The 14,814-nt window shown below is 46.6% G+C and overlaps 1 protein-coding gene across 1 annotated transcript in view; it reads left to right on the top strand.

The window, feature by feature from the left end:
• The window catches only part of LOC138512981 (protein FAM118B-like), a 391,143-nt gene that overhangs the window by 158,140 nt on the left and 218,189 nt on the right, over positions 1-14,814 (top strand). The gene's annotated exons all lie outside the window — the stretch shown is intronic.

The following is a 14,814-nucleotide window of genomic DNA, read 5'->3' as shown; positions in this document are numbered from 1 at the left end:
TCCATCTCTCCAATTTGGTCCATAGGCGGTGTCTGTCGACGAGGTCGAAAGCCTGCGTTAGATCTATAAAGGCAATGAAAATCCGTGATTTTTTTTCCCGGGCTTTACTTTTTAGGGTGCTGATCGCTAAGATGTTTGCCATCGTTCCCGTATTTTTCTTGAAGCCCGATTGGTAGTTGTCATTGCATGGGGCTTTTTCGGCCCAGGATTGGAAGCGGTCCAAGAGTAAACTTCCATAGACTTTCCCAATGCAATCCAACAGGGCAATGGGGCGATAGTTTCGAGGGTCGGTGATGTCCCCCTTTTTGTAGATGGGGACGACAATAGCTTTTGTCCAAGACGGCGGTAAAGATTGCTGTTCGGAACATTTCTGAAAGATAGAGGCTAGAAGAGTGGCCCATTCCTGGCAGTTGTTTTTCAGATCGATGTTTGAGATCCCGTCTGGGCCCACAGCTCTGGAGATCTTTAGTTTTTTTATATGGTTACTAATTTCTTTCCGGTCGTTCAGTTGAATCCAAGCTGACTTCTGGATTGTACGATCCTGACAGGTGATTTGAGCAGTGGCTTGGAAGACCGAGGAGAAGTGCGTGATCCATTTGTGCTCTGGCATGGCATTGGTTGGGGAGTTGTGCAAAGAAGGCGCTATGGATTTCAACAGGGACCAGAATTCTTTTGCTTTGTTGCCATTTATGGCTTTTAACATTTTTTCAGCGTCTTGTTGGTATAGACGGTGGCGATGTTCTTTCACCCATGATTTGTAAATTGTGGTTGCCGCTTTTAGTTTTTCTTTCTTTGACAAATCGTTTCCTAGTTGTCTTTTAAGTTTTCGCAGCTCCCTTCTTTTGGCCACCAAGGTGGCATCATAGGCATGTTTTGGGGGTACATGAGCTGGGGTTTTCTGTTTTGCGTTCGTTCGATGTTTTAGCAACAGAGGTACGTAATCAAGATTTTTTTTTTTTTTTTTGTTCGCCCTTGGATTTTCCTTCCTCGGTATAATTTGCCAGCAGCGTTTTTACCGCTCGGGTTGTCAAATTTAACCGGTTTCCGCGGGCGTTTGATTCTAGTTCCATATTATACGGCTCAGGCGCCCTGTGGTGATTTGCCAATGACATTATCAGCTGGTTGTGGTCGCTGGCTGTGGTCTGTCGGACTTCAAAGGATTGAACTTTGTTCAGAAGAGGTCTGGATACATAGATATAATCTATGGTCGCTTTTAGTGGGCCTTGTTCCCAGGTTGGCAGGCGGTTGTTGTTTGGGAAGACGAAATTCAGGTTTTCTAATTTTCTGGAGGACATCAGGGAAGACCACAAGAGGCCTCTTTTCAATGCTGTTATAGTTTGCGAGGATGCATCTAGTGTTCGTGGGTCTCTGGGGCATTTGGCATTCAAATCTCCACAGATGATGATTAAAGAGACCTGACGTGTTGCTTGGATTTCATCAATCAGATTTTCCATCATTAAGAGATAAGACTGATGGTTTATTGCCGCCGGGTTCCAGTAAGTGTTTATCACCACTATTTGCTGCGGGTGAGAGAGGGGTTTTTCAGACCATTCACATAAAACTGCTAGAATTGACAGGTTTGCTTGAAGGGTTGACTTGAGGGTCAGCCCGATTCCCTGTCGGCAAGCCAGAAGGAGACCTGAAGTCGGCCGACCTAAAGCTCCTTTGTTGGCGGGTGCCAGAATTATATCGTACCCATCCATGGCTGGGTTATGTCTAAGCCAGGTCTCTTGCAGACAAATAATGTCAAATGAGGCTAAGTTTGCGTCGCCCGTTGTGGTAAGATGTAAGTGGCCTCTCGTGTTCCATGAGCAAAAATTTAATGAGGGTGTGAGCCGGCTGACGTTCCGTTTTCCCTTGGGCTCTACTGGGTGACTGGCGAGTTGCTATTTGGATTTGGATCCTTGTGATAAGGCCTTTGGGAGCCATGCCCACAAATCCTGTAATTTTGCCGTTGATTTTTGAACTGTAGAGGCACTTTCTGTTTGGACTCTATATGTTGATTTGTTGTTTTCCGCCGTGGGCACCGTCTTAGTCAAGTTGAGGCGGTTTGGTTGATCTCGCTTCAAAGAGGCCTCTTCTGTGGGGTCATTTGTCTCGGCGCGTCTGGGGATGACAGATTTAGGTTCTCGATGGCTTTCAGGTGGCTTTGAGGATGGATTTGTCACAGTTCGAGTTAGCCCTGAGAGGCTTTGTGGTTCCACTTTTTGGTCTTGCCTCGAGGTTTTTAGCGTTCGGGTCGATTTTTTTTCTAGGTTCACTTTTTCCCTGTTGGGCCCCTTTTGAGGCTCACTTGACACTGTGTAGCCTAGCATAGCCAGGTCACTTGTTGCATCCTTTATTTTCGACCTTATGTACTTCGAAATTGGGTGGATGTAAGCTTTTGCTCTTTCGTTCGAATGGTATGGATCAACAATTTTTAAATCAGAGGACTTGATCGTCCGGAGGGTCGGTATCAGACTAAATAGCGTGAGGATCCCTCGTCTATTCAGTATAATATCGTCATCGTTTTCGGCGTGTTGTTCAAGCTTAATCGGGGACACCCCTGTGGAATCAAGTCTTTTCCGGTATTGTTCGGTCCTTGAAATGTAGTGGGGCCGCGAATGTTGCTCCCTCTTTTCGGGTTTTCTTGATTCTAGGTGTGTATTTTCTTTTGACTTTTGTTGGGGGTCCCGAGGTTGGCGTGCTTCCTGTGTGCTAAGTCGGTAGCTGGAGGCTAGCTTTTTGCGAGTTTGCCCCTCACGAGCTGGGGGATCCATGAATGACACCACTCTTGAGCTCGTTGGACTGCCGGAGGTGGCAGATTTCCGACGATGGAGTAGTTTCCTGTGCTCTTCCAAAGTGAGAAAATAGAATGGGGAGTCCTCATCAAACGATTTTTTGGGATTTTCTTTTTTTGCGACTTTATCTACTTTATGTGAGGTAGATTGCTGCTTTGATGAGTTAGGTGTTTTCTCATATTTGTTAGGCGATGGGTTTTCCATATCATCCAGGTGTTGGGAGATATTCATCAGATCCTCGTCTTCTGGGATATTTTCTTGTGATCTAGGCGAAGCTTTTTGTGTTAATTGGGGTGTGGTCGGGCTCCGGGCCGAGGTTCTTGTTTTTTCGGACTGTTTTGCTGACCCAGAATTTGACCGCAGTACTGAGGTTTGATTCGGAGTTTCGTGTTTCCCTCCACAAGGGTTGGTTTTTTTTGTTTCCCGTCTCATGCCAGTAAACAGAGGGTATGACTGATCTGACTCACTCACTAGGTTGTTCGGAGGGGGAAGATCGTTTGCCATTTCTTCTGTAATGTCAATCACATCTTCTTGTTCAAGGATTGGTGAACTGGCGGCCTGTTGGTTATTTGGGAGAGTGTTAGAGGGTGGAAATGAGTGTCCAGCTGGGGGGTTTTGAGCTCCCAATTTTTTCCCCATGTCGGACGGCGTGAGAGTATTTTGCGTACCTTTATGGCCGGTTTCTATGGCTTGCTTTAGGGTTTTGAATTTATCATCTAGAGCGGTGATGTAACCTTCCAGAAAAGTTAATTTCGAGAGCATTGTGGCTTGAATAGCTGAGTTGTCTTTCAAATTTTCATTTATGCCCTCGTATAATTTGGTAAACGGGTTCATTGCGATGGTGATGGCGGACATTATTGGGAGAAGATCTCTCTTTTGCTGCGATGCCGGCTCCGTTGGCGGACCCAACTGGGGGGGACCTTGATTTGGAGCAGGCGAAAGTATGCTGGACTCATTTAGGATCCGTCTTACTGTGGGCGAAGAGGTGAGATCTGGAGGGCCACCACTGAGACGCCCCGATAGATGTGATTTTGAGGGGAGAACGGAATGTGGTCCGTCTTGCTTAGTGCGAGTCGGCCGTTCCTTGATTTGGCTGATCACTACCGCTTTATTTGGGAGCATTTCAGACTCATAGTCAGGTCGGGGGAGGGTTTTCTTTCGTGAATCAGAAGATGGGTCTTGCGAAAGCTGAGACCCTATCTGTTCTAGAGTTTCGCGTGAGCTGGTTGGGTTTGATTGGTTTGGCTGTAAGAATTCTTCGCTGGCTGGTTGTGGGGTTTTGCAAGTAGCTGGGGCCTGGTGTTCCTTGAGTGAGGCTAATTGCGTCATATCAGCGGGTTTTCCTGAGTGAACGATAACATGAACAACATCTGTGGCTTTTTTCGGCGTGGCTTTCCTCTTTGGAATGTCCTGGGGACCCGGTGTTTGATGTGAGGTCGGGTCTGTTTGGTTTGCTGGTTTCGCCTGTAAGGCCTGTTTTAAGGGAGAGGCGGGTTGAATGTCATTTGCGAGGTTTTGATGTTGGACACAGGAATTTATCGGAGTGCATATTTTTCTCGCTTTTTCAGGTGGTTGGCACGTTTTTATTGCCTCCAGTATTTCCTCATCAGTGAGGTCCGCTTTCTTTGAGTGCGTCTCTGGTGCAAAAGCATGGAAGAAGTCTGTTACAAGGGTAGCAACCGATGATTTTGTTGGTTTCAGGCCCCAGAGGTTTTTTGTTGTTTGGACGTTTTTTTGATTTTTTGCCATGTGTGATTTAATTATATTTTTTTGAGATTTTTTTGTAGTATTTGAAGGGGCTTTCTTTCTACTAGATCTTACGTTTCCGGTGTCAGAGGACTCCGTGTCTTTTCTAGTGCGTTTTTTTTTGTTTTTCAAAACCTCCGAGGGTGCAGGCAATGGTGGTGAAGGCTCTACCAGTGCTAGGGCATGCACTTCATTACCTGTAATCCCTAGAGCTCTGTGCTCGTCTGCTGAGTCGCAAGGAAAGGTGTTCAGTGACTTACTTGGAGGCACTTGAGGTTTTAATTGTGTTGGAGCCTTACTGGCTCGAATTTCCTTATTTTTTCCATGGCATTCAGTGCTTCTGAGCTCTACTGAAGAGTCTATTTTGCCGTTTCGTGTTAACTCCGATGGATAAACGTCTTCTTCGGTAGTGGGTGTGGCCCCTTGGCCAGCTAGCCCATCCCACTGTTTGTTGCTTCCTGTCGTGGGGTTGGCTCGGGAAATCGGCCCCTCCCCCAGAGTGACCCGCGGGTGCTCCGCCTCGCTTGGGGCCATTTCCGAGGAGGCCGTTATCGACTGGGCCGGGTCTTGCTCATCCACCCGGGCACCTCGCGGCGCGCGGTCTGCACTCCCTGGCAAAGAGGGACCCTCCCCCCGCTCTCGGTCCTCGATCCTCCCTCCGGAGGCCATCGGGTCCCGGGGCAGTGGGGGTGGGAGGCGCGTGCGAGGCCGCAGTTTGCAGCTGTCGTTTTCCGCCGAGGCCGGTGCAGGAGCTCGCCGGCGCGGGCTCTGCTGTGCCAACGAGTCGCCCTCGCGGTCCAGGTTCAGCGGGACTAATGCCGGGAGCACGTCCTCCCGGGTCCGTCGATGCTGGTCCTCCGTCTCTTCAAGGCCTGGCTTTTGGTAAGTAGCTGCTAGTTTTGACGTGTCGGGCCCGGGTTTTTCTAGGGAATCCTGTTTCCCACGGGCGTTTACAGATGCGCCTGTTAAAGTTTTTGGGTGTTTGTAAGATGGTCCCGGCATGGGATAGGATTGTACACTGTGTTGTTGTGGATTTTTTTCTGCAACAGGGCGTGAGTGTGCACTTCGAAGCTGACGACCCTCCTGTGTGTCCTTGGGGTCTCGGTCCATGGATGAGACTATGGATGTAGAGTTTGCTGGTGATGCCGCGGTTTCCATTGTTTCAGACGTGCACAGACCGCGGCCGCTCCGCGGCTGGGTGGTGGTTTTATGGGTCCTCCCACTAGTGCAAGTAGACACGGTAGAGAGACTCCTGTCTCTGGAGCAAAGGTTTGGAGTGACTGCCACAGACTGCAACTCTGCAGCCAACTTCTTATTGATTCTATTAAGAAAAGTGATTCCCAAACCAAACGGAAACTAGAGTATCACACATGAAAAGTTATGAGTGGCTGTGAATAACTGATTCCTGTGTGGCATTCTCCTTTTTGTAGTCCTTAACATAATATAAGATATCCTATCTGTCATTTTTAAACAAAATTTCTGTTTTCCATTCTCGCGCCTATTTTGCAAAAACGACTCTTATTAAAACCTCTATAACTCCCTCAGTTTTATGATAGAAGCGAAATTTCAACTCCTACGTGTACCTAACATCCCTAACTAGCATAGAGCCTTAACCAGTGCAAAACAGTGCGATTGGCCTGTTATAGCGAAAATCACACAAGGAAAGGTTTGCTGCAATTTGACATTCTGAGAATTTTTACATGTGTGACTTAGCTTTAAATGATTTCCTACTTTAACTTTGAGATTTCAAATGTTTTCTGTTTGCTAAATCATTCCTTGTGATTCTGTGCATCTGTTCAAAGCGGGTCCCATAGAAATGTATCATAATTTAAGCATTTTTTACCACATTTGGCATTTTTGCTCAGACAATTTCAAAGCCATCCTGACAGTTGAAAAGTCATCTCCGTTCTTCTCTTGTGTTTAAAAGGGGGAAGGTGGGAGTGATATTCTGTTTGATTTGCGTTATTCCTGAATACCTGCTCTCTCCTAACATCTATTTAAATTGCCTATTGGTGGGTTGAGGGGTGTTGCAGGGGGAACCTCTAATCATAGTGCTATCTGTTCCAAACCAACACAACAGTATTCTTTTCTGTGCTGCATTTGTTTTTGTGTTCATTATTTGACTCCTAGTGCATTAAAGACATTATTTAGTGTTCTGTAAACCCATTGGTGATTGTTGTTACCTATTAAAATATATTGGGCCTCATTACACGGAAGGCGGTAAGCCATGGCGCTATTAGCGCCATCGCTGCCGCCGGTACCTTACCGGGTCCGCCTTGGTGGATGGCGGAATTAGCGCCATATTCCAAGGTGTGTGGGGGCGCTAATTCCGCCATCCACCATTGCCCCTTCACCATTGCCAGTCAGCCCCATAGGGCTCCATGTTAATGGTGAAGGTGCTAATTACGGTACCGCAAATTGCGGTACCGTAATTAGCACCAAGGTCCCATTGCGGGTCCCGTACTTTACGCCTATAAAAACCAGGCGTTAAGGGAGGACCCGCAAAGGGACCTTCTAGTAAGGCGGTAAGGGTTTACCGGTACCGGTACCCTTACCGGTACCGGTAAACCCATACCGCCTTCCGTGAAATGAGGCCCATTGTGATTTAAATTATAAATACATAAACAAATATTTACCTTTGCAATCTAGCCTGATTCCTGGTTCAGTGTGACCGGGGGGGTCTCAGGAGAAGGGTTTGATATGAGTGGTATATCGTTCAGAATATTGAACTTATAGATAAAATAAATAAGGGTTTCATTTGTGCACAACATGCTGGGCATGACTTGGGTGCGTGCCAGATTGAAATCACTTAGAGGTTGGGGACTCGGAGCCGGGATCCTGAATTTGACATACCACTCATGACAGTCTAACACAGCGTGCTAGCCGACGGGGTACACACACGCTGTTGGATTACAATACTGTGCTACACTGTACAAGATCCCCTCAAAAGAAATACTCAAAGGAATTGGGCCTGTTTGCAAAAGTAAAGTAACCCTGAAATAAGTCAGAAGGAAATTAATATTTCCAGAATGGCGACCCCAGTGGAAATTAATATTGCTAGGGAAAACATCCTTCACAAATTGTCTTTCAGGGGTGAATGGCCAGAACAGGACGAACAGGTATGGCTGCAGGAAATAAAACATCAAATCACTGAAATCAACCTAGATATCTGGCAGGACAAAGGTCCATTACATCAAGCACTTAGCGAATTGTATATGGCCCCTAAAATAAAAGGGAAGCAGTGTACAATTGCCAAAATAGCGGCCTAGCTGGACCTCCACATAGGAGTCATTCAGGAAAAGTATGCAGACAATATAGATTTGACCAAGAGACAAGGGGAAGTACTGCAGAAAATCCAGACTAATCTGGACTCTGCAGTGCAAAGGCTCCAGGAAAGCAAAGAATCTGAAACAGAGGCTAGGCAGTATGCCACCAAACTCCAACAAGATCTGGCTCTCTTACTGCAAAAGAATGCAGAGCAAGATACCCAGGTTCAGACACTGCAAACAGAGTGTCAGGAAAGGCTGGACTCTCTACAACAGAGTCAACAAAAGCTGGAGCAGCAATTACATTTTAACAGAGTCTGTGCAGAACAGTTAGTTGTCTTACAAGACCGCATAGACAAATTAAAAGAGTAAAATAATAAATTAATTATTAAAGACCTAGAATCCCAAGCAGAGTTTGATGAGCAGCGCCAGAAAGCGGGTGCACTTAAAACGCACAGGGATGACCTGGCTGCACAGAGGGGCACTCTAAGTCAGGAGAGGGACGCCTTAAGCCAGGAAGTCATCCATTTAAAAACAAAGTTGGAGGAAAGAAAGCTGGCTCTTCAGGAGTTTGGGGAAATCAAAACTGATTATGAAAAGCTGTTAGAGCACACCAGGAGGGTGGAGGATGCTTTGGTGAAGAACGATCAGACCAATAAGGACCAAACTCAGGAGGTGAGTCTCCTGCAGCAAAAATTGGCCCAATATTCCCAATTCAGGCAGGAAGCACAGAGAGACAATGAGGCTCTCTGTGAAAAGAATGACAGGCTCCACAAACAGATGGCCATGCAAGAACAAATCATAGAGACCAGTAAGGCCTTAATAGAGGAGCAAAAGGTTCAGGTTTTGGCATGTCATCAGGGAATAGGGGCTGAAAGCGATAGGGTAAGATGGGAAAGAGAAACTCCTGAGCATAACCTCAGGACCCCTGGCACCAGGGACTTTAATCCTTTCAGTTCCATGGACTCTGCCACCCTCATGTCCACTGGCTCATATGAACCAAGGGTCACGGGGATGGTAGACTTCAACACAATGGGAGATATGGGACGGACAGATCAGCGCCTCCCAGAAATGGATGGGCAGGCATCTATGTACAGGTTCCCAAATATTAGGGGTAGCCTCTCTGATTAGGGAGACTCCAGTGAGGGGAGAATCAGAGAACTGAATCCTCAGAAATATCACCTACCAAGGGATCAGTCAGTCAAATTTGGTGGGGAATTCCATGAAAATAGACCCACAAAGAGCATCTTAAAAACCTCTTCCCAGCTAGGGCAGTGGGGGGGTACTCAGCCAATCCTGGGAGCAATGGAGAGTCAGAAGATTCTTCTGAGCGCCACAGGTCTCAAGAGAATAGGCCCCCACATTCTGCCAGCCATTCCCAAGCCCGCAGAATCAGGGAGTGCCTAGAGCAACAGACAGCCACCTCAGGTAGCAGTGCCTCTGAATCAGAGGATGAGTGGACAAGGGCGACCAAAACTAAAAAGGTCAACAAAATTAATAGGGCCCTACTGAAAGATCCCCTGAAGCAAATTAAGGCTATTAGGAGCATCATAACACCCTATCATAAAAATGCCAAATATTCAGTTTGTGAGCACCTCAAACTGTATGAGCAAATGATGGAGACTTTCCACCTGAAGGACAGCCAAAGTTGTATTCAGTATGTCAAGTGGACATTTTCCCCTGAATACTCCAGCTTCTTTGCGGGGCTGGAGGATCAGAACCACTCAAGATGGTCCACCTATAGGGCGGCCAGCCTAAAGCATTTCTCAATACACAAAAACCCTCAAGAGGCCCGCAAGGCGGCCTACAATCTGCAATGTGGGGAAGACCAGGCCCCCCAAGAATTTGTCCAAGAGCTGAAACGTGCCTTTGCTCAGACCACCAGGAGGGTGCGCACAGACAGTAGGGAGTTCATCAATACCTTCTTTCATGCACTCCCTAAATACATTATGACCCAGCTGGTGAGGGACTTTCATGAGAAGAGGTCACTAGACTGGGTCATTGAACAAGCAACTCGCATTTACAAAGTGCAGAAACAAGTAGAAAATAAAAGTGCCAATAAAAGCCCAAAACCGACCAACACCCCTGCTGCTGCTAAGGTGGCAAAGGTGAAGGTTGCCCCCATTTTAGATCTGGAGATGGGAGGCCTAAAAACATTCCTGCGCAAAATCCTACTAACCAGAAGGCCCTCGGGCCAATCCCAAACAGGGAGTCACAGAGGTAACCCCACAAATAGGACCCCTAACTCCCCTGACTACATCAGCCCCCCTTACAATGACAGCAAACCCATCCTGGGTATGTGTGCACTCCCCCAGCCCAAGGGGGGGGGGAATCCAACCAGGCAGCCGTCAACCCAGGAAACTTCCCTCCTAACTTTCCCCAGGAGGGCAGTAATCCCCCAAATGCCGGGTTGAGTTTCTTTCCCTGGTACCCGCCAAACATCAACCCATCAACCCCCAAAACAACCCTTCTTTCTTTCCCCACTTTCCTGAGCCCAGACAGCCCAATCCGGGAGAGGGGAGGCCAAGGCTGGAGGGGTACCAAAACTATCCCAACCAAGGGTATTATGGGAGAAGGGACAGTTACCCTTCCCGTGATCAACCTAGGGTAGACCAGAGGGCCCCATACCAGCCAGAGCGTGTGTCCCAACTGGAGCGCCAGGTCCAGAACCTTTCACATGATCGCATGTTGAGGGCTCAGCAGAACCCTCAGATGAGCATGGCAGCCCAGAACTCCTCAAATCAAGGGCCTTGTACTCCAGAGCAATGACGGGGGGAGAACCCCGGCAACCCACTAGTTCCCAGGGAGGAGGCACAGGGGGAAGGGGTGTGTAAAGCCTTAGAGGAAGCTTCCTTCCCCACTTGTGAAAAGCCCCTGGAAACCCAGGAACCAGAACCAGAATCTCCTGCCCCCGAAAGTCTGCAACCTAAGGAACAGAGGGTGGGTAGGAGAAATAAAGAGCCTACGAAGACCCATTTTGTGGAGGAGGTTTGAATCTTCCAATTTGAAGGAGAAGGGTCCTCAGAGGATTCTGGGAAAAAGATCTTCTCCTTCAGGGATGAGGAACTCCTCCCAAAGAAAAATGGGTCCCAAGAGATCCTGATCAAGACTGGGTAGATGTGGGGACCAAGTTAAAACCACCCATCATTGAACCCCAAATGACCAGCAAGAATTCACCTTGTTCAAACCAATCCTGTTGACTGTCTCCAAAAAGGGGGAGGCAGCCCACAATTAGAAACAGGGGAGCCCAAACCTCCCCCCATATTCAACTGTCCTGTTTTGTTTGCAGATCCCCAAGCGCCCACACAGGATCATGCCCAAATCTATTCTGGGGACTGCCTCCAAAAAGGGGGGGCAGCCCAGAACCAGAAAAAGAAGAGTCCATAGCTCCCCAGAGCCCCTCTGAGGACTGCCTCCAAAAAGTGGGGACAGTCCTGCATCAGAAAGGGAGGAGCCCGAGACTCTTCAAATCAGAGTATGAAACTGTGTGCTCAGATTCCCAAACCATCCAACTCCATTCAGGGGACCCCCTCCTAGAAGGGGGCAGCAACCCAGAACCAGCACAAGAGGAATCTCAAGCCTCACCAACCACTTCTGTTTACTGCCTCCAGAAAGGGGGGGCAGCCTAGAAACAGAACAAGGGGAGCCCAAGACTCCCCAAATAGCGGTGTGTCAAAATTCTGTGCTAGATTCTTCAACTCCAAAACCGTCTCATGACCCAACTATGCCGGTGTCAGAGTCAGAAATTAGCAAATTGACCATCAAGCTTACCAAGAGCACCCATTACCTCTGCCCCTTAGAGGAGAAGGGAGGTAGATTAAACGCCTCCATCCAAGTGCAAGGGCAATGTGCAATTCCAGCAGTGGTGGACCCTGGATCCCAAGCAACTTTGCTGTCAAAAAAAGAATCTTTGAGCAGCTAAATTCGGGAAGGGGGGAGAAATACCAAATCCCTCTCACCCCTCTTCCTGGACAACTTCAGAACTTTGACAGGAAGGAAATTCCTGTTGAAGGGTCTGCAGAGCTAGAAATTAAAATTGTGCGACACAAAATGAAGCACCCGGTCCTAGTTGTGGTGCCAGAGGAAACCCCCTGTCTATTAGGGAATTACATCCTCCGGAGGCTGTTTCCCCACATAGATTGTGCAAACAAGGTCCTCTGGACCCAGACTCACAGGCCAATTAAATTAAAACAAAGCTTCAACCATGTTAGTCTAAATGGCACATGCCACATGGTTTAACAAAAACCGGACCAAATCAGGTTCTACTTTCAAAACAATGACACACCCAACGTCACTGTCATAGCTCCGGGACCACCAAACGGTGATGAAAACTCCTCTGCTTTTCTGCAAATCAGCCTCCCTTCCAGTCTCAAGTGGCATTCTACCCTGGAGGGAAATACATTGAAATTTTATACTAATATACAATCCGAAAATCCCAAGTCCATAGCCAAAATTGATATCAAGCCAGCACAAAACTTAGCTGGTATTCTGAAAAAGGGTGAACAGCTCTTCCTCCCAATTCAGTTAAATGACGGGAAGGAGTCTGTCCTCGCCCGAGTTGACTTGAATAGCGAAGAAAGCTTCATCAGCGAAGCATTATTAAAAAAACTCCCAAAAGACCAGACCCTACCCGCTGTAGAGTCAGTGCAGCAATGGGTACGAGATCTGGAAACACCCGCTCCAAACATCCTCTGCTTACAAGTTGTATGATCAAAATTTCTAGGGATGACAAAAGCATAATACATACTTGTTGGGTTATGCGAGGTGTTCTTTCTGCCTTTTACATGAGCCGTGACCTCCTCAACCAACTTGAGATTAATTTGGACCCTAGTTATTGCCAAGCCCAGTCCCAACTGGAGAGTAAATCTCAGGGTCCTGGCAAACCTAAAGGAAGCCTTCCGGTTAGCACTAGTGCTATGGTAGGAAATGGAATTTCAGGCCCATCAGCCCAGGTTGTTAGGCGGTGGAAAGTAATCAAAGAAAGGAAGATGATCAGGGTGAATGAATTTGGTGTACACACTTCACACACATTTCACTTATGAGATAAATGACATTTATTTCAAATTGGAAAATGCTTTAATGCATACAAGTTGTTTTTTTAAAGTTTTGAACAGGACACTTAATGTAAAGAATCTCTGAGTGATACATTAATGTTTTTCCAAGCCAGTATGCCTGGACCTCAGTACTGAGGTTTATCAAAAGTTTATCACTCAGCCTCCTTCACTTCTAAAGCGAAGCACTGTACACGGTCCACTACTTCAAACGGATCAACTGAGTAACTTGTTTCTCAATGAAATCACACAAAAATGCATCTGGGTTTGGGTCTGGCTAAAGATCCCTCCAAGACCTCACCTTCATTGAGGTCCTGCACACATCCTCATTACTCAGCACAGTGTTACCATAATCAGAAAAATAGTGCAGGCAGTTAATGCATGCTGGCAAGCAATCATCAGGTTTTACTTGAGTACCAGATGCATGATCAAACTTTGGTGGGGCTGACTCAGCCTTCTATCTTTCTGAGTTATATATAATAAGTACTATCATGTTGGGTAGTAGGGACACCTGTTATTATATCAACATAAGATGCCAAATTGTGTGGTAGCATGTGCTATGAGAAAAATAGCCTTTGTTGATGTAGTCAGTCAGCCCCTTGTCTTGGTTGTGTTGTCACCCTGTGTCCTTTGTTTAGCAATACATTTCCAAAAGTTGGAAAGTAGGTGAATGAGAGCTAAGAGTAAGGAAGGGTTATTGATCGCATTCACACTGGCTTTTGAGAGGACCCATAGTCCAAAGAACTGCATATGTTACCCGCAGCCACTGCCAATTGTGTTCTCTTCCCATTACCTACATGGTCTGCTTGAGCACATCTAGAGACCCACCCCCCAAATGCACCATTATGATTTTGGGAATAATTACAATAATCTGCTTTCTAGATTATTGCTGACACTTAAAACACACTACCAGCCACGCCCATCCCTCTATATCACCTCTCTGTTTAACGGATCAGGCTTGGAATCCCTAGGGAATATACAATAAGACACTGTTCGGACGAGCCGAGGTGCTCTGAGACCACCACAGTGGCAATTTGGTGCAGTATGAAAGCTCTATAACATAGCATAAATATGTGTACATCCAGGTAGCATCTCTTGTCTGTGATCCCAGAAGAGTGTGGATCCATAGAGGTCAGCACTATGGGGGAACTGGTTATACAGACCCCAATTCACCAAGTTGTTTCCAAGAGTAAGTTTAACTGGAAAAAGCAATAACCTATGTATTTTCAAATTACAACTAATACAGAAAAGGACTGGTATCAGGTAATAATATTCCTATATATATGGTTGCTGTATATAATGTCGCCAGGAAAAGGTTGTGGCGACATTATATAGCTGACCATATATATAGGGACAGGGGCAGCGGGGGTTGCGGGGGTGTCCTATGCTCCCTGTGAAAAATGAGAAAGGTTTTGGAGTTGCAGGGGTGTCCCACGCATGTTCCATGTAATAATGTCCCCACAAAAAAATGGCAATTTTTCAGAGATTTTTTTGCATAGCGATATTTTTAAGGGGACATTGGTACATGTAACCAAAGGACTTAGTCTCAATTCTTGAAAGAATTTACTACTGGCAGATTTGCTTTTGTTTTGGCATACGTTACACACGGTTGCGTAATTTACTCATGTATAACTGACAACCGAAGCAGCAAAAGTGGGTGCTCCCAGGAGACGTGTTGGTGAGTTGGGTGTATGTTGAAGGGTGGGGCGAAGTATGGAAGAGGTGCACACCCTCAAAAGTGCAATTTTACATGCATTCACAAAACGTCCAAGCTTTCTTAGAAACATTGTGAATACTTTTGAGGTACACCTGAAAGTTCTTGTCAGCGATAGATCTGAAGTGTGAACGAAAATTAAAATGCATGCAAAGGTGCATGATGAGTATGGTACGAAGAGCATTCAGTGAAAAAATAGAGAAAGAAAGTTTATGAACGATTTTTAAAAATGTTCATGTTTGTCTTCTGTGACATGG

Source organism: Ambystoma mexicanum, chromosome 12, assembly GCF_040938575.1.
Source record: "Ambystoma mexicanum isolate Mex_15411 chromosome 12, UKY_AmexF1_1, whole genome shotgun sequence".
Taxonomy (NCBI): Eukaryota; Metazoa; Chordata; class Amphibia; order Caudata; family Ambystomatidae; genus Ambystoma; species Ambystoma mexicanum.
The sequence above is the reverse complement of the archived record's forward strand: the minus strand, read 5'-3'. Positions and strand labels throughout refer to the sequence as shown.